Source organism: Chelonia mydas, chromosome 12 (assembly GCF_015237465.2).
Source record: "Chelonia mydas isolate rCheMyd1 chromosome 12, rCheMyd1.pri.v2, whole genome shotgun sequence".
Lineage (NCBI taxonomy): Eukaryota > Metazoa > Chordata > Testudines > Cheloniidae > Chelonia > Chelonia mydas.
In genome coordinates, this window is record NC_051252.2 from 25,372,815 (window position 1) to 25,396,415 (window position 23,601).

Consider the following 23,601-nt stretch of genomic DNA (forward strand, 5'->3'; position numbering starts at 1 on the left):
AAATAACTGCCATGAATCTGAATAATTTGTCTGCCTGGGATACTTGGATAGAACCTATTTGGCTTGTCTGAGAGATGAGTTTTCTCTCTCTCAGTATTAGTGCACATATAATAATTGAATATGGGCACTTGGTCAGCCTGGTATGGTATGTTAAATATTAAAATAATTAATAAAATCAGCCAGCTAGCCTACTCTTTCTGCAGCAATTTAAGGATAGCGCACCTGTACAGTAGCATCTCTGCAGGCTCTTCCATGCTAGAGTCTGTCTAACTTAGCAGTCCTGATTATCTAGTCATTAAGAATGTCCATTTAACAGCACAAGGTTGTCTTATCCTGCCCAATCTTCTGTCTGGCTTCAAGGAACATGTGCTATGAAGAGTGACCCTATTACCTAGACAAGTCCTACATTAATACCCATCTCATTAACAAACAATTTTACATTATAGTGATTACTTAACATTAAATTTAAAATATATGTATAAAGGAACTTTACTTAGATTTTCTTAAACTGTATTTAAACTATGGCAATGAATAGTGAAAGGAAGATAAATATTCAAATACCCTCACCATTCATACAGTTTCTAAAACAAATCTATAAGGCGCAGTGGGCTAGAAGCAATGGATGAATCTGTGGTCTTTGTTACGCAGGAGTTCAGACCGGATAGTCGTAATGGCCCCTTTTGCCCTTAAATTCTATTAAATGTCTGAGTACAAATGCATCACATGGCACAATCAAAAACCAAACCAGAATGGCAAACTATTTTTTCCCCACCCTGGGAATTTCCTTTTTTTTTTTAAATAAGGAATATTAACGAAATACATTTCAGCTATGAACATGTCTATGCAAATGTTCTATAATAGGCATCAGCACAGGTATTTATATGCTGAAAAATAAAACGTTCAATGTACATAAACTTTAATTCTGTGAACTTCAGCTTTCCAGTTCTCCATACGTGCCTGTGAGGTTAAAAGCTTCACAAGGTCTCCTGGAGGACTTACAAACTTTGCATGGATTCCTACATACAACTGGATTTCAGCATATTAAGCTTTATGTACTAATTAGTCGCACTCTCCTTTCACTCCAAGCAGCTACTGCTCTCCTAGACCATATGAAAGCTGGGGTCTCTGGGCCTCACTTAATCTCAGCAGATCTAATTCATGATATGGCAATTTATAAGATGCACAGGGACTGGTATAGAGCACACTGGCCACCATCCTGGTGTAAGCTGCAGAACTGAGACGCCAGGTTTGCTTTTGGCTGGGAAGTCAAACTGGCTAGAGGTCAAGTGAGGACTAACAATATTAGGTGAATATAAGTATTAAGTTTGTTTGTCTTTACCAATAACAAAAGCTTTCCAATACCATGAACAATTCTACTAAATAAATAGTCATGTGGGGAGTTGCTTTTTGTTTTTTTTCCCCCCCAGTGTATTTTCTGAGCACTTCTTTCATTCTTATTTCATGTTGAAACTACTGTGTGACTTTGGCCTTGAAAACAGTGTAAATAAATGTATTTCTGGCTTTCCATGTTTATTATTTCAGAAACTTTTAATTTCTGGAATTTTTCAGGATGTATATTTACATTTTTATTGATTTTTTTTTTTTAAAAAGAACATTAATTTCCAGATAGGATACAATTATTCTACATAGGCTTTTATACCACACTCATCACTGTAATATGAGTGCTTCTGGGGGAGAAGTGTGTGCAGTGTTGTGGATATATTTAATACACACACACGCTGCTATATGTTTATGTAAGAGAAGACCAGGTCAAAGAAATGAATCTTGCACTTAAGGCGGAAGTGGTGAGATTTGTGGTAATTTTTAGTTCCTGCAGGAGTTTGTTCCACAGTACTGGCGACCCCCTGAGAAAGCTCTGTCTCTTGTACAATGTTTCCTTCCTGCTGCTATTTATCAATTAAAAGATGATTTCTCACCAAATATAAGAAAAGTTATTAAAAAACCTCTGCATCTTCCAACTCCATTTCTAGATTATTTATCTCCAACAGCACATCCAGAGACACAATTCAACAGAAAAGTTGAATAAAACAACAACAAATTTGAAGAGTTAGAATGACTGCAATTGTTTTCAATGCAAATCTCATCCTGAGACAAGCTAGACGTTTAACTTTGGGTTCCCCTAGAGCGTCTACTGGTGTCATGTGGATGGGCATGTGTTGAACAGAGTTGATATTCAAAGTGCTGTGATACTTACAAAAAATGGAAAGTGTTAGAAATGATGGGCTTGGGTAATGGACATAGCACTTGACTTGATAGGGTCCCCTACTAAGTAGAGCTATGGGGGGAAGTGGGACATAAAATAAAACTGTCAATTTCAGGGTCAAACTTTTAAAGCTAGCTGCAGCAGGTATTGTTTTCGTGCCCTGTTACCCCATATTGCCTTGATTGGCAGAAAAACTCCAGTTGACTGCAATGGGTTTTGGATCAGGCTGTCTCCGGGAAGGAGGAGCCATATAGGGCTTTCTGGCTGCAAAAAGTGCAATTTACATTTTTGCAGGTGTACCCATTGGGACAAACTTTCAAAAATGGTACAAGCTGACATGCACATTGAGAATTTGTGTATGCACCATTTCTATGTACCAATGGGCGATTCCCTTTCTGGCACGTTCCCCTTCTGTAGACATTCTTGCGAACAAAATTTTGCTCCTACAAATATTCCTGAAAAGCAAATAAAACATGTTGTGTGAGTCCTGTAAAGGTGTATATGCACTTTTTATTGGAATGGATATTAACAGATAATTTTCTGCAGTATTTATCCAATTCTTGCTACTGTATGATACTCTTAGTGTCTTGCAGCCACATTGAGATTGCAAAGAGCAGCAGTATGTACATGATGGCTTCACACAAACATGTATTATCAGTGGCTAAAGCTTGATACTCTGTTTTTACTAGGGGGGAAAAAAAAACCTTGGGAATTTGTGTGCAGTGTTTGTGTTAATTTTTAGCAGCACTTGACTGAGAATCTTCATGGACATTTAAGACAGCTTTCCAAAAAACTTACGGAGCTCTTACAAAGTCTTGCTCTTTAGTATAATAAAGCTTTTGGTCTGCAAGTTGGCTCCTCAGTTAGTGTGTGTGTGTTTTAATCCTATCCTAATTTTACACTAATGAAAACTCTTGGCTCACCACTTTCTCAGTGTGTAAAGTGCATTTGGGTTTAGCTGAGGTTGTGGATGTTGCATTAGGAGCCAGTTAGTAAATATCACTTCTAAAGATGGGTGCACAGTGCAAAGTTTGGATCTGGTTCTGAACCACAAGCTCATTGTAAAGATAGGAGCCAGCTGCAAAGTTTAGATCCAGATTTACATCTGATCTTTCCTGAAGATTGAGATCTCACCTCTAGTAATTTCCATAGGCTACTGATTGCTCACCTGTAAAGCTTTCATATAATGATAAGAAGCTCACAGAAAATGAGGATTGATTTTTACAATGTAGCTTTCCTGCTGTTATCACTTTATTCCACCTGAAAAGATATCTGGCACATTCACTACACTAGAACAAAGATGTATAACCTTTTTTTTAATGAGTGATTCCCCCCCGGTTGTTGGTGGGCGAGATTGAACCTGGGGCCTCTGGAGCTTGGTGCATGAGCCTCTACTGTATGAGTTAAAAACCAACTGGCTGTTAACTAAGGCTGTAGAGCAGACTCATTTTCTCTCTCTCTCTGTGGTCTCGGTGCCACTAGATGAGACAGAACACCATACCTAGAAGGTGTGTGGGTTACACTGGCACTGGATTGCAATGACTTTGCTCTCCCTGCTACACACTACCTAAATTCTTGCAGGATTAAATAGCAAAGATGAAAAGCATTTTCACAAGGGCTGAACCCTGTGAAGTCCCGCTCTGAAAATCAGGCCAAGATATATGCAGCCAGATTTGCACAAATGTTCTGCAAGCTTTTGAAGATGAAAGGAAAGTGTTAATGTAGTACCCACCATAATGACATGAGAATGAGTCTTGATGTGGCAACAGACACTACCAGGTAGATTATCAGCATTTGAAGCAGAACAGAATTAAAACCACACAGACATTGGCATATTGACCTCCAAATATTTATTTTAATCAATTAGCAGATGGGAATATGCCATTACTAAAGCAGAGATTTTACTGTCAGTTTGGCTGAAAGCAAACTACTATAATCAACTGCCAACCATTTAACAGATCTTATAAAAGCTGTGTTCTCAGATAGCAGAAATGAGAAGGTCAGGAGAGAGTCAGACTTGCAACCCCTCCTTGATGCTTTTATCAGTCAATTGTTTCACAAGGCAAGTTTAAAACTTTCACATTAGGTGTGGCACTGATAATATTGATATTATACATCAGGTTGGTGATTAAAAAATGTCAGCCCTCTGAAGATGTTTTACATTTGAAAAACTGGCATAATTCACAGAGCCTATTAATTGTGCTAGAATTTCACTGAATGCTAGGCAAGTCCACAAGACTATGTCAAAGGCTTTTCATCAGATTGATTTTAATTTGTAATTGGTGCAGGATTCAGAGTGAGATTAGACTTAAACTTCATGGCCAACTCTTTGATCTACTATTATTTACTGGTTAAGCACCAGCAATGTGCCTGATTCTTTCCAGCCCCTGAAAGAAGTGGACAGATTCTGTTTCATTTATGCTGGTGTAAACCTGGAGTAACTCTAGTGAATTTGAATGAGATTGACACATGTCCTAGACCTAAGACTACTTTCGCCCTTTTTGTTTACTTAGAAACCTACTGGAAGATCCAGAGGAAGGTCCCAGTTAATACTGTTCTTATTTTTGGGAGTGGTGGATTACAGAATTTTGGATGGTGTGGGTTAACTTTCGTGGACTTCACAGGAGAAGCTTATGGGTGGGATTTTCAAAAGCACTCATTGTTGGCTTACCACTGCTCCCATTGAATTGAATGGGAATTTTACCATAGACTTCAAAACTGACTATGATGAGCCGTTTTGAAAATCCTGCCCTATATGACAGTTTATTCCCTTTCTCATGCTCAGGATGAGTTTTTAACAAACCTGGCTCCTCATTGTAAATATGTATATATTAATCACTGTCAATAGAGTAGTAAAAAGTACAAGGAAAAAGGAATACAAAGTCTTGTGATAAGGACATGGAAAAAAATATGTGGAGTAATTAGCTGTGATCATTGGAAGGATCATGACCAAAAGGATTTGCATTAGTTTAAGAATATAGGTAGAGTGGGCTATTTTGAATATCCAAAAACTTCTGTTCTCTCCTCTCCCATAATTTTCTTTCTTATCAGCTAAACAAGCTCAGAAGATTACTGCAAATGAAAAATTGTACATTTCTACATGTAACAGAAATGCTGCAACAGAAGATGCCTCCTGAGAGAGGGTTCTGACCAATTTTATGAAGGTGGAATTTATTCCAAAAATTACAACAGCCAAATTAGAATATACAGCCTTTACAGAGCATTCTAATTTTGGTGTTGGATCCCACCATTGTTATGCCTAACCTAACAAAATTCTGTGACTCGTTTGGTCAATGTTTAAGAATAAACCAGAAGCACTGGCAATTTCCTTTCACCGAAATACCTAATGGGTACCTGACGAAAACAAACCATTGTTTGGGTGTACAATTTATTGACTATGGTACAGAACTATTCTACAAACTATTTTGCTCTGCTTTTTAAATAACTGTAGATCTGGAATACTGGAAAAGTTTGAGCTGTCTTGGATGACTCACACGCAAAGGATAAATATCATACCATGGTTTAAACTAGTGCTGATGGTGTTTGATTTTTTTTAAAAAAGAAAAATGGCTACTAGAATTACTATTACCCTAATAAGATTAATAGTTGCTCTCAAACGAGTAAAGTGTTTACCAAAGAAAACTAAAGGATGGGTTGGTGTAGCGGGGTGGCTACCCTGCTCCTAAAATTGGAGGGGTTAAAAGCAGCCCTGCAGAGGGCTGTGGCTGGGGATAGCTGATTGGGGAAGCAGCTACAGCTGGGCCACGCCCCATCAGGCCCTAGCTGGCCTGTATAAAAAGGCTGTGAGCCAGAGGCCTAAGGAGTCTCTCTCCAGGCAGGGAGAGAGCAGGGCCTGGCTGCCTGCCTGAAGGGGTATTGAGGGTGGTGCTGTGCTGGGGAAGGAGCAGGGGGTGCTCCAGGCTGGCAACTCCCCAGGCTGTAGGGCCTGGTCCAAGGCCCATAGAAGTACAGGGAGCAGCGGAAGGCAACAGGTCTGAACCCCCTTGCCTATGATGAGTGGCCTTTACACTGCAGTCTGCCCCAGGGAGCAGGGGCTTGCTGATGACTGGCAGTAGCCCAGACTGAGGCAAGGTGGGGATAGTGGGTTGAGGGTTCCCCAGGCAGGGGAGACCCAGAGGCAGAGTGTGGGGGTACTGCCAGGGGGCAGAACCCCAGAGAAAGGGGCACTGGCATCTGTGAGGGACACAGGGGCCAGAGCTGTGCAGATCACTGGCCTGCAGAGGGTGCTCCAGGCTGGAAAAGAGCTAATTCCCAAGGACGACTAGCGGGAGGCACCGCAGGGGCGAGTCCACACCTTTACAGTTGGCATTGTACAACCTTTAGACATTATTTAGCTATATGCGTTATGGATCAGATTCTTATATCCTCACTCATGTTGCATAGCACTTTAGTCGATGAGTAGCCTCACTGAAGTCAGAGTAAGGGTATCAGAATCTGGCCCTATTTTTGTTTATAGGAGTTTAAATCTCATTAGCAGGGAGTTGAAAAAGAAATTACTTCTAAACTTTTTAAATTCCCCTTTTGTACCCAAAGAAGCATTTCGTCTTGTAAGACAAAAAGCCTACTTATCTAGCTCTGCCTCAGAGCTTTGAAGATGCCTAAGCTGTTCAAACTCTTATCCTTTTATCTCCTTTTACTCATTCATGAATCTTCCCCCTTTTATATACATATTAATCTAGTTGAACCCAGTCTCTGGCAAAAGCATGATATATTACAATATTACTGTTATTAAAAGGAATGAATTGCCCTTAGCCCAGCTTCTAAAACAATATGCAGTTGATAATCTCCTTCTTTTACAGTATTTTAAATGCTGAGGCTAATCCTGTGGACTTTACTTCCTGAATAGCATTAAGTTCAATGGGAGTACTCAAGAAAGTAAGGGCTACAAAATGAGACCCCTTATTTCTATTAACCATCTCCAAAAACAAAATGTATTCGTACTACTCAGGGCAAAGAATAATGCCAACATTTTATATTTTTCTCTTACCCAAATTCCTCTGGTAATCTGCATATTTATGCATGGCAAAATAACTAACTTCCACTTTAATAAATATTAGGAATATGGATACTTAGAGCTCACAAATATCTTTAACAGAGTTCCTAGTTACTCCATTATGCAATTTTTTGTAAATGTTTTCATCCAGTTGTGTTTCTGTAGCTTGTAAATACTTCATTGTGAATATTCCATATTAGTCCTTCAAAATTTGCCCCTTGTTGGTTACATAAATCACATCAAATTGCTTCTATTTGGTAATGGGGCAAATTGCACATCCCATCACAGGCTGTAATAGCCAAAATATGCAAACTCCATGCCAGCCAGCCAAGGGTTAATGAACTGCTCTGGGCTCAAGCAGCCCTACCTTGTCACATGTGCAACCATGTCGAGCCTAGAAGAAAGGCCTAAAATGGGGAAACTTGGCTCAGTTAGCAGCTGGCTGAAGAGAGGAACATCCCTTCAAATCTCAGCTCCCAAAGAGGGGCTGGACTGTTCCCTTGACCACAGCCTGGCTGAGCCCCCTTAACGGAAGGTGGGCCACACCCCAACAGTTACTTTAAAACACTTGCTAGGAGTTATTCTCGTGAGGGTGTTGAACTGGACAAGACAGGGGCCTGCTGCCAGCTTCTGCTTTTCTTTGGTGCTTGAGAGGGGCCTTTGGTAGTCCCAGAAGGGATAGATTCCTGTGGACTCAGACTGAGCCCTGGTCTACACTAGGAGTTGAGGTCGAATTTAGCAGCGTTAAATCGATTTAACCCTGCACCCGTCCACATGACGAAGCCCTTTTTTTCGACTTAAAGGGCTCTTAAAATCGATTTCCTTACTCCACCCCCGACAAGGGGATTAGCGCTGAAATCGGCCTTGCTGGGTCGAATTTGGGGTACTGTGGACACAATTAGATGGTATTGACCTCCGGGAGCTATCCCAGAGTGCTCCATTGTGACTGCTCTGGACAGCACTCTCAACTCAGATGCACTGGCCTGGTAGACAGGAAAAGGTCCACGAACTTTTGAATTTCCTGTTTGGTCAGCATGGCAAGCTGCAGGTGACCATGATGGAGTCCCAGAATCGCAAAAGAGCTCCAGCATGGACCGAACGGGAGGTACGGGATCTGATCGCTGTATGGGGAGAGGAATCCGTGATATCAGAACTCCGTTCCAGTTTTCGAAATGCCAAAACATTTGTCAAAATCTCCCAGGGCATGGAGGACAGAGGCCGTAACAGGGACCCGAAGCAGTGCCGTGTGAAACTTAAGGAGCTGAGGCAAGCCTACCAGATGGCCACTCTGGGTCACAGCCCAAAACATGCCGCTTCTATGATGAGCTGCATGCCATTTTAGGGGGTTCAGCCACCACTACCCCAGCCGTGTTGTTTAACTCCTTCAATGGAAATGGAGGCAACATGGAATCAGGTTTGGGGGACGAGGAAGAAGATGATAGCTCATAGCAAGCAAGCGGAGAAACTGGTTTTTCCGACAGCCAGGAACTGTTTCTCACCCTGGACCTGGAGCCAGTACCCCCCAAACCCACCCAAGGCTGCCTCCCAGACCCGCCAGGCGGAGAAGGGATCTCTAGTGGGTGTACCTTTTCAAATACTATACATGGTTTAAAAGCAAGCATGTTTAATGATTAATTTGCCCTGGCATTTGCGGCTCTCCTGGATGTACTCCCAAAGCCTTTGCAAAAGGTTTCTGGAGAGGGCAGCCTTATTCCATCCATTATGGTAGGACACTTTACCACTCCAGATCAGTAGCATGTACTTGGGAATCATTGTAGAACAAAGCACTGCAGTGTATGTTTGCTGGTGTTCAAACAACATCCTTCTTTATCTCTCTGTGTTATCCTCAGAGTGATATCGTTCACGGTCATCTGGTTGAAATAGGGTGCTTTTCTTAAGGGGACATCCAGAGGTGCCCATTCCTGCTGGGCTGTTTGCCTGTGGCTGAACAGAAATGTTCCCCGCTGTTAGCCATGGGGAGGGGAGAGGGCCTAGCCACGCGCTGGGGGGAGGCAAAATGCGACCTTGGAACAAAAGCACATGTGCTATGTATGTAATGTTAACAGCAAGGTTTACCCTGAAAGAGTGTACCCTTTGTTCTATAAAATGTGTCTTTTTAAATACCGCTGTCCCTTTTTTTTTTTTTCTCCACCAGCTGCATGTGTTTCAAGGATCACAGGATCTTCTCCTTCCCAGAGGCTAGTCAAGATTAGAAGGAGAAAAAAACGCACTCGGGATGAAATGTTCTCTGAGCTCATGCTGTCCTCCCACACTGACAGAGCACAGACGAATGCATGGAGGCAGACAATGTCAGAGTGCAGGAAAACACAAAATGACCTGGAGGAGAAATGGCAGGCTGAAGAGAGGGCTGAAGCTGAAAGGTGGTGGCAGCGTGATGAGAGGATGCAGGATTCAATACTGAGGCTGCTGGAGGATCAAACTAATATGCTCCAGCGTATAAAGGCAGCAGGAGCACAGACCGCCGCTACAGCCACTGTGTAACCAACCCTTCTCCCCAAGTTCCATAGCCTCCTCACCCAGATGCCCAAGAACGCGGTGGGGGGGGGCCTTCGGCCACCCAGCCACTCCACCCCAGAGGATTGCCCAAGAAACGGAAGGCTGGCATTCAGTAACTTTTAAAGTTTAAAACTTTTGAAGTGCTGTGTGGCCTTGAAGTCCTGTCCAGTAGCCTCCTCCACCACCCCTCCTGGTGCTTCTCTCCTCCTGGGCTACCTTGGTAGTTATCCCCCGATTTGTGTGACGAATTAATAAAGAATGCATGAATGTGAAGCAACAATGACTTTATTGCCTCTGCAAGCAATGATCGAAAGGGAGGAGGGGAGGGTGGTTAGCTTACAGGGAAGTAGAGTGAACCAAGGGGCGGGGGTTTTCATCAAGGAGAAACAAACAGAACTTTCACATGGTAGCCTGGCCAGTCAGGAAACTGGTTTTCAAAGCTTCTCTGTTGCGCACCGCGCCCTCCTGTGCTCTTCTAACCGCCCTGGTGTCTGGCTGTGCATAACCAGCAGCCAGGTGATTTGCCTCAACCTCCCACCCCGCCATAAACGTCTCCCCCTTACTCTCACAGATATTGTGGAGCGCACAGCAAGCAGTAATAACAGTGGGAATATTGGTTTTGCTGAGGTCTAACTGAGTCAGTAACCTGCGCTAGCGTGCTTTTAAACGTCCAAATGCGCATTCTGCACTTGCTCAGCCTTTTAGTTGAACAGCTCCTGACTACTGTCCAGGCTGCCTGTGTATGGCTTCATGAGCCATGGCATTAAGGGGTAGGCTGGGTCCCCAAGGATAACTATAGGCATTTCAACATCCCCAACGGTTATTTTCTGGTCTGGGAATAAAGCCCCTTCCTGCAGCTTTTGAAACAGACCAGAGTTCCTGAAAATGCAAGCATCATGTACCTTTCCCAGCCATCCCACGTTGATGTTGGTGAAATGTCCCTTGTGATCCACCAGTGCTTGCAGCACTATTGAAAAGTACCCCTTGCGGTTTATGTACTCACCGGCTTGGTGCTCTGGTGCCAAGATAGGGATATGGGTTCCGTGGATGGCTTTGCTGCAGTGGGATTCCCTATGACCTGCACGTTTCCCAGGGTCACTACCCTTGATATCAGCAGATCTTTGATTGCATTGGCTACTTGCATCACAGCAGCCCCCAGTCAATCTGCCCACTCCAAATTGATTCCCGATTGACCGGTAGCTGTCTGGCGTTGCAAGCTTCCACAGGGCTATTGCCACTTGCTTCTCAACTGTGAGGGCTTCTCAATCTTGGTATTCTTGCGCCTCAGGGCAGGGGAAAGCAAGTCACAAAGTTCCATGAAGGTGCCCTTACGCATGTGAAAGTTTCGCAGCCACTGGGAATTGTCCCAGCCCCGCAACACTATGTGGTCCCACCAGTCTGTGCTTGTTTCCCAAGCCCAGAATCGATGTTCCACCACATGAACCTGCCCCATTAGCACCATGATGCCCACATTGCCAGGGCCCGTGCTTTGAGAGAAGTCTGTGTCCATGTCCTCATCACTCTTGGCACCGCGCTGACGTCGCCTACTCGCCCGGTTTCGCTTTCTGGTGCTGCATATGTTGCTGGATAATGCATGTGGTGTTTAATGTGCTCCTGATTGCCAAAGTGACCTGAGCGGGCGCCATGGTATGGCGTCTGCACAGAAAAAAGGGGCGGAACGATTGTCTGCCATTGCCCTGATGCAACTGATGACATGGCTTACAGGGTTGGCTTACAGGGAATTAAAATCAACAAAGGGGGTGGCTTTGCAAGAAACAGAATGGCCCCCTCAAGGATAGGACTCAAAACCTCAAGGATAGAACTCAAAACTGGGTTTAGCAGGCCGTTGATTTCACAGATGGAGGGAGGAGAAAATGAGTACAAAACAAATCTGGTCTATTTCTTGTTTTGAGCCACTTCATCTATCTTTATACATCTTGGCCATCATCTTCTGCTGGATGCTGATTAAAAGATGCATTGCTGGTAGGAGTGAACTGCCATGAGACAAAACTTAAAAGGCAAATGACCTGGCTGAGTCACTCCCATGTTTGCCCAGGTGCCCCTGACCTCATCGAGGTCGGTTAAAAGAGCACCCAGGACTACGCTGACGACGGCTACCAGTTATATTGCACTGTCTGCTGCCAAAAGGCAATAAACTGCTGCTGTGTAGCAATGCAGTACCACGTCTGCCAGCACCCAGGAGACATACGGTGACGGTTAGCTGAGCGGCCTCCATGCTTGCCGTGGTATGGCGTCTACACAGGTAACTCAAGAAAAAAGGCGCAAAACAATTGTCTGCCCTCGCTTTCACGGAAGGAGGGGGGGGGGGGCTTGACAATATGTACCCAGAACTACCCGTGACAATATTTTAGTCCCATCAGGCACTGGGATTTCTACCCAGAATTCAAATGGGCGGCGGAGACTGCGGGAACTGTGGGATAGCTATCCACAGTGCAATGCTCCAGAAGTCAACGGTTGCCTCGGTACTGTGGACACACTCCGCCGACTACATGCACTTAGAGCATTTGTGTGGGGACACACACAATCGACTGTATACAAACGCTTTCTACAAAACCGAATTCTATAAATTCGACCTAATTTCGTAGTGTAGACATACCCTGAGGGCTGAATCTCCCACCCCTGGCCTGTGCTTGAAAACTACCTGGGTGTGGAAGGCTGCTGCCATGGTGAGTGCAGGGTTCCCTCACACCCCGAGGGGGCATTGTGGGAGACCAAGCCTATTACACAGCAAAATGCACAATTTGAATATTAAGGCATTTGAGCTGGACTATTTTTTTTTTTTTTTTTTGTGCTAGCAAAGCTCAGCCACTTTCAGATCCACAGAAAACAAACCTGAAATGAGTGCAAATGTGGTGGAGGTGAAGCTTGTTTTTGAATGAGAATGAATACTGGTGGAAAATAGCCTATTCACCCAGCTCTAGACAGCAACATCTGTCTGCAAAACCTCTCTAATACCTCCACATAGAATCTTAAACTGCCCTTGCACCACTCCTAACAGACTGTTTTTCATACACACTCCATTCTGCTGGGAGAGGGGCAAGTCTTTTGGAAATTTTATCACATGGTGCCATTTTCCCCTACCATGAATCTCTTTTGAAGAGAAATCTTTTTACACTGTTCTGGTTTATCTGGAGGAGGGAAAGACAGCTATTCAGGATCACTTTGAATCTGATCCTAACCTGGTACACAGAATCTCTATCACAGTACTGGACACTTACTTCCAAAGGCTTCAGTGAGAGCTGAGGCTTCTCAGCACCTCAAAGGATATAGCCCTTTAACAGGGCTTAAACTGGCTTTCCCCATCTTGCTGTTCTACCTTTTTGCAGTTCATATTGTCATTGGGGCAGAATGGAGGCCATACTGAAATTATTTCCTGAATGCATGTCATCTTGAAAGTAACGTGTATCTGGAATTTGTGCTGATGGGCATAATGTTCTTTGTAATTAGTAATACTTTTTTTTTACCTGGATCCTTAAAAGAAGCTCTAGCCAGCCCTATGGGCAATGAGTTGGCTGCCAAGTAGATAGACAACGAGGAGAAGGGGAGAGCAGCTGGTCAAGACTGATGTCGTGTTGTGGTTATCATGTTTACCTAATATGCAAGAAGTCCAGGCAGAAACATGGTCTTTCCCTGCTGTGCAGGAATCCTCTTATTGCCAGTAGCCTCTGCCTTGTCATCAGTTCTGCACACAAGAGGGCAGTGACATCACACAAACGTGCATCTTTACATCAGCCTGGGCCAGTTGGAGGGGTTAGGCCAGTCACTTTCTAGAGACTTGTTCCTTGGCCTCCTCTGTCTTTGCAGGTTGGCATATAGAGGTGAGTTCTTCCTGCTGGCCTCCTTGGCATGTCTTCCCAGTGGAAGAACTAAGGCAGGAATGGGGCCAGGAATGTAGGCAACAGCAGATCTTGCTTTACTGGGCTGGCTAGAATGTCTTCCTCCTTGTGTGGCATGACTAGGGAAAAAAGCCCCTGAGAAAGTAATGAGCACATCACAAAAATTGTGACTGCCACGATTGTTGCCAATCTCAGTTAAGAAGCAAAGGCCTGAATGATCATGGAAAGCAAACCTCTTCTCCTAGAGATAGTGTCTCTGCTCAGATTTAAAGCATCTTAAGACAATACTGCATTGACACTGCCCATGCTGAATTTGTTTTGTGGATTAATAGAAAAGTTCATCCACTAGGGCTATAAATCCAGCACTTCCCATGAGCTTTAAATATATTGAATAAACAAACCCCTATATGACTGAACATGGGTGGAGGGGTCTTATGTTAATGTACAATGGCATATTGTGTAAACATTGTAAGTAGGTGCCATAGTTAACACAATAAGGTGCATCATGTCTAAGCTATTCAAAGTATATTTCAAGAGCCTCATTTTCTCTAGCTAGGATAAATTACTTCTTTTAGGAATGATGAGACAGACTCCTGAATATGCAGACCACTGAATATGCAGCCTTTTAATCAAGGGGAGAAGATTGACAGATGGTAAAGAAGGAATGATAGATAAGGCAAATTAGCAGAACGGATAAAGATTTTGTTGCTCCTGCTTTATAAGCAGTTCTTGTTCAGTGATCATTTAGTTCGGTCAAGAATGACCAATTGGATTCTGTGCTGTCTGCTGGACTGTGAAATAAACCTCTGGCTACCGCAGCTATCAGACTGCTATCATGCTGTTTATTCCTATAGCTTCCATGCAGGAAACCACAAAATGAGCAGGGTAGGTGCATTACAAAAATAATCTCTCAAACACTTCAAACTACAGCGAACTGGCTGTGTGCCAAGTAGCACTGTCGCAGGTGAAGTGATGTGATTTAACTCATTCATACAATGTCCACATCAGGGCTAGATCTTTGAAAAAGAGGTCTGATGATTTACAAGACACTACACTTTGGATCAGAAAGAAAGACTGGTCTTGTCCATAAGGCCAGACATGCCAAGAGGTCTCCTGTCCAGCAGAATCCATGGGCCACCTGCGATATGAAGTGTAAATCCAGAGTAACTCCAGACAGTCTTATATTTGATTTATGACTATAGATGGCCTATTGTTTCACTTGTGTGCCAGAACAGGTTGCTAGTTTAATTTAAAATCCAAAATGGAGCTCTGGCGTGCATTCTTGTATTCAAGTAGAGGTTTTTAAACTGAGCTGGCCTTCTTAGTAATCTTTCAGGCCTTGAATTGTAGTGAAAGCATTTAAAATATTTTCAAGATATTTTGGTGTCATGTGTGATGGTTCCGTTAGAGGGCTCATAAATTGCCTAAAAGGAGCAACACTACTTTCGCCATTCATAAAGCAGAAAGAAACTTTAGGTTTTATTAAAGTCTTTCCTAAATTGCAGACCAGAGCGAACATTTGAGAGTTTTCTGCATGCACATTTCTGCTAAGGGAATCTTGGAGCACTGCTCAGTGATAAGTAACCTGATAGTGATCTCAACTGGACCCTACAATCACCTGTTTATTTTAATAACAGGACAGGGAGAAAATTAGGCCTGAATTTTATGCCCATGGGCAGCTTTTCCCAGCCCCTAGCTGCTAAACAACCACATAGGTACCTCCCCCATCCCACCAACCAGCATTTTCTCCTGCCAGGACGCTCTCCTCCTGGTTGGGCAGTGGACAAACAATACTGTCTGGCATATGCCAGTCTACTGAGTGTTTGATCATAGAAATGTAGGGCTGCAAGGGACCTCAAGAGCCCCCATGTGAGAGGTCAAAGGTGGGGAGAAAAAGAGGCCAGAGGGGTTTGGAAGCAGAGAATGAGGATTTCATGGGGAGGTACCAGCTATTGTGGGAATCTGGAGGGCAGAAGATCTGCTAGTCAGCGGGGGAGAATGAGAGAAAAGGTCTTGCAGATCTGGTTAAAGCAGGGGGTTCTGTCGAGTGAGACTCATGGGCGGTGCCTTGTACGTTTGTGCATCATTTGGATGCTTAACCAGACAACCCCTTGAACTTTGAGATTTACTTGTTGCTAGCATTGACACAGCTATGGTGGTGTGAATGAGTGCCTCACTATACAGTTCATCTGCAGTTCAAAAAACTACTAATTGTGCAGTAGGAGCAGCATGCAACACAATCCTATGTATTAATCTTAACATACACAAGGCAGATAACTACTGTCTCAAGATGCCTAATATCTAAAGAAGGAATAAAAGAAATCTCTGAACCTGTGAACTTGTGACCTGAAGGCTCCCTCTATAGACAGGCATATTTGCTTCTGCTGGTCCCTCTGCTTTTGTACTCGTTATCTGCCAGCAAAGCTGAGTAAATTGGTGGAAAAATAGAATCATCTGGAAATTGTCCAGTATAAATCAGCTTAACAACTGTCAGAAAATAGTTTGGGAATAGGAATTCCCAGCTAAGGATGTCTAAGAGCTGATCTAACCCCTCTTTCTCTTTCACACACAGATACCTTTAAAATGAAACAGCTGAAAGGCCATCTGTTTCTTAAGCTTATAACCCATACTCAATTACTGTACATAGACTGCTTCAAGCTTTACTTATTTCCTGTATTGTGTATATGTATCTCTAGATAATTAACAGATTTTTAAGGCCAGAAGGGACAACTAGATCATCTAGTCTGACCTCTTGTATAAAGCAGGACATAGAATTTCATCCAGTTACCTGTGGATTTAGCCCAATAACTTGTATTTGACTAGGTCTTGATCCGAAGACATCAGATCTCAATCTTCTTCTTGATAAGCTAAATAGAGTGAGCTCTTTGTCTCACTGTCAGGCATTTTCTCAATCCCTCAATATTTTTTGTGGCTCTTTTTGCACCTTCTGCAATTTTTTCCACATCCTTTAAAAAATATGGACACCCAAACTGGATGCAGTATTCCAGTATACTCTCAACACCCTATTCAGAAGTAAAATCATTCCTTCAAATCCTCTCTCACATCTAATTGCCACCTGAAGGCAGTACGAATAGACTTTAGCCCTGTCCATCTGGGGGTTCCCCTTAGCCACAGAGCAGCCCCTTCTGTATCCAACCTCTGGGCATGACTGGGTCTGTGCTACTGGGCCTCCTGTGGGGGAGCTGCAGACCAATCCGACCCCATTCTACAGCTGCAGGAATTTTGCCTCAGGGCCATTTGGGTAGTGACTGGAGCCCATAGTCTCGGCTCCCATCACGGACTGTGCTGGGCTTGTTAGTGTCTCTAGTGTCACAGCCTCATATCCATCACCCTGCTACAAACACTCTGATACAAACCAGCCACAAACACACCCGCTGAGTGGATCCATGCTTCCAGCTGGGCCCTGGACTTGCTCTGCGCTGGCCACTCACCTGCACTGACAGACACAGCTTGATATTTTAAAATTTTTGTAAAAGTGGGATCAAATTAATATGCTACTTCAGAAGGGGACCATGTACTCACATCTAGGACTTTACAGGAGGGTCAGCTTATTTGGGCCCTGTGTGATGGGGGCACACTGGCAAGGAAGGGGTTAATGTGGGCCTGTGGACCCAATTGGCCCCACCCCACTAAACCTGTAGCATATATCAGGAGGGGAGTTACAAGGCAGAGACTCGGGTCAGTTTGGGGCTGACCGGGAAAGAGAGCTGAGCTCTGCTTGTCAGGCTGATGGAAACTGCGTTTCAACCAGGAGAGCGAGACAGCTTGCTGCCTAGATGAACTTCCCAGTGTGTGGTGCGACCGGGCCCACACAGACTGACTGAAAGGGCTGGCTGCATAAAGACAAGCCCTAAGTAGAAGGGTGTCAAATTAGAATGGTGTAAAATTAGGCTTGAATAAAGACTGGAAGTGGATGTGTCATTACACAAAGTAAAACTATTTCCCCATGTTTATTCCCCCCCTACTGTTCCTCACATGTTCTTGTCAACTGCTGGAAATGGCCCATCTTGATTATCACTACAAAAGGCTTTTTTTCCCTCTCCTGCTGGTAATAGCTCACCTTCACTGATCGCTCTTGTTATGATGAAGTGAGCTGTAGCTCACGAAAGCTTATGCTCAAATAAATTGGTTAGTCTCTAAGGTGCCACAAGTACTCCTTTTCTTCTTGTTACAGTGTGTATGGTAACACCCATTGTTTCATGTTCTCTGTGTATATAAAATCGTCTTACTGTATTTTCCACTGCATGCATCCGATGAAGTGCGCTGTAACCCACGAAAGCTTATGCTCAAATAAATTTTTAGTCTCTAAGGTGCCACAAGTACTCCTGTTCTTTTTGCGGATACAGACTAACACGGCTGCTACTCTGAAAAGTGGCAGTTGTGTGCTCAAAAGGATCATAGGATCAGATTTTTAATGGTAAACAACGTTCCAACAAGATACTTGATAATATCTGAGGCATGACTGAAGGGGAGGGAAATAACGCACAACGGCTGAGTACAGGCTGTGGGCAACCCCCCTAATGCACTGATTGCCATTTGTCCTGACTGTTCATCAGTTCTATGTATTCCTCTTTGTTTGTTTCATAACCATGTGAGTGATGTAGAAATCAACAGGAGGTTCAAGTACAAGATCTTTGCCTTCAAGTGCCCTTTAGTTCTTAGAACAAGAATCTTGTAGGCTTTTCCCATAGTGCTTTCATGCAAACTATGATATGAACATCAGAGCCTATTTGTGCAAGTATTGGGTATGGCAGTTATGACTAATAGAAGAGAAATAAATGCCTCTAAATCCCTGACACTGACAGAAAACAAAAGGGAATCTGAGAAATCATAAGGGATGCAAGGTATGTTGGCTGAAAGGGAAAATACCCACCTCCAAAGAGGTTAGGCTGATATTCTTAAAGAAGCAAAAGGGAGTTAAGCATCCAACACCCATTAATAGTCAACAGTATTAGGGTCCTTTTTGAAAATCCCATGTCTCATCCCCTGACACACTTCATCTTTTTGGTTGTGAGCACCCTAAACAATATTCTTACAAGGACTGTACTGCAGTTCTACCATGATGCTTTTTACTAGTGGTGGACCACAACTGGGACACTAAATGTGCACTCCTTCCAGCTCTGAGGCATGTTTATTATTTTTAAATTTGGGATCAGATGCAGTAAAAATCACTACTTTAAAAAAAAAAACACCCAGCTGTTCTCACAAGACTTTGCTTTATTTGAGGAGAGATTTCAGCACTGTATCATCCAAACCTGAACCATAGCCATGAACTGGACAGAACCCCTAAATTTAGAATGAACCTGTGCCACATAACCGCCACCTCTTTGGCACACCTCTTTGTTTATATGTTCTAATTATAATTAAAACTTTGCCACTGTGTAGCAACCAACAAATCAATATCTCATTCAAAACATGAAACTGTGAGTATTAGGAGCATTGCAGGTTTATCAGATGCACTCAGTACAGATAGCTTTAAGTGAGTTTGCTGCATATTTGCAGGTACAAAAGCTACCAGTGACCTTGAGAAGCTCATCCAACACAACAAAGGTGGTCCACCCTCTGAGATAGCTAACGCTGCCTTTTTTATCATGTCTGCTAGCTATCAGATAATGACTTTTCTCTTCTTGCATGGACATCCTTATTATAGAGCCAGAATGAATAAGATTGGATCACCAGCAGCCTGCAAATTGAGAATGTCAGAAGCAAAGAGAATGCAGCTGCATATAAAGGCTCAGAAAATAAATCTTTTCAGATCCCATGGCTTTAAGGTATTATGTTGATGTCACCGCAGCATGTATAGGTGCTGTTTCAAATTAACAGGAAAAATCTTCCAATTTTCGGAACCATGGCCTCTTTTATCAACATGATAAATACCACTACAGTGAAACAAATCACTCCGGAGGTAAAGCAGATCACCTTTGATGGAGAATATATATTTTCCTCCTTTTCTCCTGCTCAAACAACTTTGAGCTAATGCAGTTTTATAAACAAGACTTGAGCCTACTATTTCTTCTTTCCATAAACCATAATAGGGCTTAGAAATAGGTAAAATGTTATGTTATGTGAGTCTGTTAACGAGCTAAAATAAATTGGCATCGCCAGATTAAATCCAGCCCAGAGCTCGTCAAAAATTGGAATCTCTATCCCAAGGGAAATTGCTATTTTGACATTTTCTTTTCATCCTGATTCAGCCTCCACAAAAAAATCAAAATAGTGTGGGGGTTTTGGAGGGGATGGAGAGTTCTGGAAAAATGTTGATTTTTAAAATGTTGAAACATTTAGTTTCATCTTGATTCAATACTGAACTGTGTTTATCTCCATTGCTGTGCTGCCTCGTGGCCACTGTAGTGCTTTGTGCCCTCATTTTCCTTTGTGCTGGGCTCCCTGGCTGGACTACATCTGATGCGGCATGGTGGTTCGGCCAGAGGAGAGAGCATGATGTATCATGGGGGATGTAGGCCAGCCAGAGAGCCCAACTCCTATTGAAAAATTTCTGCAAAACATAAATTTTCACATGCAATGTCTGCAAAATCAGAATTTTACATTTTTCCTTAAAGAAAAAACCCCCCGCAAAAAATTTGTCACAAAATTCTCAACCAGCTCTAGTAGTGCCCAGCAGTTACCAGCTGTCTGCTAGCTAGTGCATTATTGCCAGCCCTATGCATTGAAAAACCAGGGGTTTAGCCTCCCCCTCCAAAATCATATGATTGGCTTCAAAATTATAAGCTTTAAAAATATTTTTGGATTGTTTTACTTGCCTTCTGTTGTTTGAGACATTAAGGTTCACATTTTTCAGCTTCTTTCTGCAAATATGAGGGGTAGAAAACTTATTTTATTAAAAGCTGAAATTCTCCCCTATGAGTAGGATTCCACAAACTGTGCCTATTAGAAAAGCATCAACTATTCTAAGACTTGCAATAAAATCATGAGAGTTGACACTACTGTTGGTGGCCTATGTGCAATGAGCTTGGTGGCTTCAAGGCTGTTTCCAGGGGACAAGTGTTCACACAACAACTCTGGAGTCACAATTTCTTCCCTGGGCTTCTCTTGGGTTGCTGCTGCCTTGTGCTGCTACCCCTTTATACAGGAAAAGTCTCACCCCCTCATTACTCCTAACCCCCTGGTGTTTAAGGGTGACAAGCCATAAGGGGAAAATCATGAAGATATGATTGACATTTCTACCTCTCAGTTCCTTACTATTTGACAGGAAATTTAGTAGCAGTAAAAATATTATGCTAGTTGGTTGCATAAGCAGCTAGGAGCAGACAGAAGCTCATTAGCAAGTGGCTGAATCTACATATCTTTCTCTCAAGACAGTGAATCTTTTTTTTTTTTCCCAGCTCTGAGATTTGAAACTTAAAATGATTTTGAAACGATGTACTGTCATGTGAGTCATTATTACAGGGGAGAAAGAGCAATAAACCAACAGTATGACACTCAATGGTCCCACCACTTAGGATCCCACAAACATGAGAGAGCCAGGCCAACATCCGACTGCATACGTAGCATAAAATAGGTTAGCCTTCTCCCAATGCTAGGAAAACTCAGGAATTTATTTCATTCATTCAGCTTTGGTATCAATAGCACCTGAGAGAGAGAGAGAGAGAGAGAGAGTGTGTGTGTGTGTGTGTGTGTGTTCGTTCTCCATCTAAAGTCCGGCTTCACTGTAGGATTTATGTTGAAAAGTGCAGAGATCCCCATTGGCACAATTTGCTGAGCATCCAGTTTGCAGAGAAGTGTCTGTGATTAACTCTCTTGCCAGGAGACCCAAAATAGGAAGTGATGATGGCTGAAGAGGGGACTTGTGCAGGGTGGCTGAGAGAGTGACTGAATTTGTGAATACCCTGAGAAGAGTGCACTGGCTGACTGTGCTGGACCCCAATCCGGTCTGGTTGTAAACTTGTCTGCCCTGCACCAGGTTAGGTGGAACCTAGAACAGGATTGTCTTTCAGTTATGCCATTTTATAAAATCAATAGGAAATGGCACAGTGTACTGATCAGGTCTGACATCACTGCAGCTGAACTCGAATGACAGAGACTATAAAGGAAACCATCAAGAAAGATACAGAATAAGCCTGCAAATAGAACCTTCCCTTGTTTCTTAGATTGGTCCGATTTAAATATTTTTATGTCTAAGAGAAGTTAATTACATTTGGATGGACAAAAATTTATAATCCTTTCATAATGAATGGCGTTCCATATGTGTTTGAACTCCTGTTATACCCATACTCACATAGTACACTTGACAAAATCTGAAATGAAATACAGAATCTTTTCCAAACACTGCAACCCTATAGGGCATTTTGAACAAAACAGGCCATTGTTTAATGAAAAATAAATTAACATGAAGTACAGGGATGAATCTGATGAGACCTAAATAAGAGGTGTTTAAATGATACTGCTTGCAACAACAAAGACAGAAATGGCATGCAGCTCTCCACTCTTCTCACTGGTGTTATGTACATCAGAAACATGTTTATGGTTTAGTCTAATGTTAAAGGTCAGTTTTTGATCTAATGATACTGCATGGTAGTGATTTCATACATATGCAAGTAGTTCAACAATATTTCAGCTAGGGAAGAAGGCATGATGGCCTTTTGGTTCTGATCTAGCATTCAGATGGTCTGGATTGTATGCCCCCAGCTCCATCACTAACAGAAAACATTATGTTGGGCAAGTCACATAACACCTCTTTATCTCAGTTACTTCCTGTGGAAAATAGGGCTAATAAAACCAAACTATTCCCTAGGGTGTCATGAGGTTAATAAACACCTAGAAAGTGCTTGGAGATTCCTGAATAGAAGGATAACATATTATTCAGGTATGCATAGTCCTGGGTTTAACTGCGGGGAACTCGTTAATGTGTAGGCCCGCTTTGACCCTCTATGTCAGGGCTGGGCAAACTTTTTGGCCTGAGGGCCTCATCTGAGAATAGAAATTGTATGGCAGGCCATGAATGCTCACAAAATTGGGGTTAGGGTGCGGGAGGGGATGAGGGCTCAGGTTGGGGGTGAGGGCTCCAGCGAGGGGCCAGAAATGAGGAGTTCAGGGTGTGAGAGGGGGCACTGGGGTGGGGAGTGGGGGGGCGGAGGGCTCCAGCTGGGGTTGGAGGCTCTGGGGTGGGGCTGGGATGAGGAGTTTGGGGTGCAGGAGGGTGCTCCAGGCTGGAATTGAGAGGTTTGGAGGGCAGGATGGGGAACAGGGCTGGGGCAGGGGGTTGGGGTGTGGGGAGACGTTCAGGGGTGCAGGCTCTGGGCAGCGCTTACCTCAAGCGTCTCCCGGAAGCTGCGTCATGTCCCTTCTCCAGCTCCTAAATGGAGGTGTGGACAGGGGGCTCTGCATACTTCCCCATCCGCAGGCACTGCCTCTGCAGCTCCCATTGGAGCGCCGGAGGGAGCCATTGTAGCAGGGCCATTGGAGCATGTAGGAGCTGGAGGGGGGCCATGCCGCAGCTTCCGGGAGCCGCGTGGAGTGGCCCTCAACCCTAGTCCCTGGCTGCAGTGCAGGAGTGGGGCAAGCCCCAGACCCTGCTCCCCAGCGGGAGCTCAAGGGCTGAATTAAAATGGCTGGCAGGCCAGATGCGGCCCGTAGTTTGCCCACCCCTGATCTATGTAGTATGCTTTGTATTTTGCATATGTCCCTGAAAGTCTCCCCAATGAACTTGAAGGAATAAGGAACTGACCTTTGTAAGGTTTTTGCAGTTCACATTCTTAAATTCATGATTCCTAGCACTGTGTGCAGATTATAGTATAATTTTGGCCATGATGATTCCAGTATTGCCAAGACCCAGAGTTCAAAAAGCATATCAGATGCTCCAAAAATCATGAGACAGACTTAAAAATGATAAGGTTTCAGAAATACACTTTGGCTTTTTATTTACCTTCTGGTTTTTGAACCTTTAGGGGCACCTGAGTCACACTTTTAAACTTTTTTTCTGAAACCATAAGGGCTAGAAACTTTTTAAA

At 43.4% G+C, this 23,601-nt stretch overlaps 1 protein-coding gene across 2 annotated transcripts in view; it reads right to left on the reverse strand.

Moving 5' to 3' along the window:
* Positions 1 to 23,601, reverse strand: part of LOC102942824 (brain expressed associated with NEDD4 1) — a 109,673-nt gene that overhangs the window by 33,212 nt on the left and 52,860 nt on the right. The window lies entirely within an intron of this gene.